Here is a 246-nt window from a genome sequence, read left to right as displayed (position 1 = left end):
TATAATGTCTCAAATTAATTCATTAATTTTTGTTTTTTTTGTTTTTTTTTTTTTTTTTGCATAAGTGCAATTGCATGGATAAGTTAAAAGTTAATATTTGTAATTTAAATCCAATGTCGCACTAAAAAGACGCCCACAGAGGAGAATTGTTTATAACATGCACGGGTTATTGCTGAAAATTTATATATAAATATGTGTGCTAATTGTTTATTTATAAACATAAAGGATCACAATTATGTGATTTAA

This window comes from Loa loa, assembly GCF_000183805.2.
Source record: "Loa loa unplaced genomic scaffold supercont3.3, whole genome shotgun sequence".
Lineage (NCBI taxonomy): Eukaryota > Metazoa > Nematoda > Chromadorea > Rhabditida > Onchocercidae > Loa > Loa loa.
The sequence above is the reverse complement of the archived record's forward strand: the minus strand, read 5'-3'. Positions refer to the sequence as shown.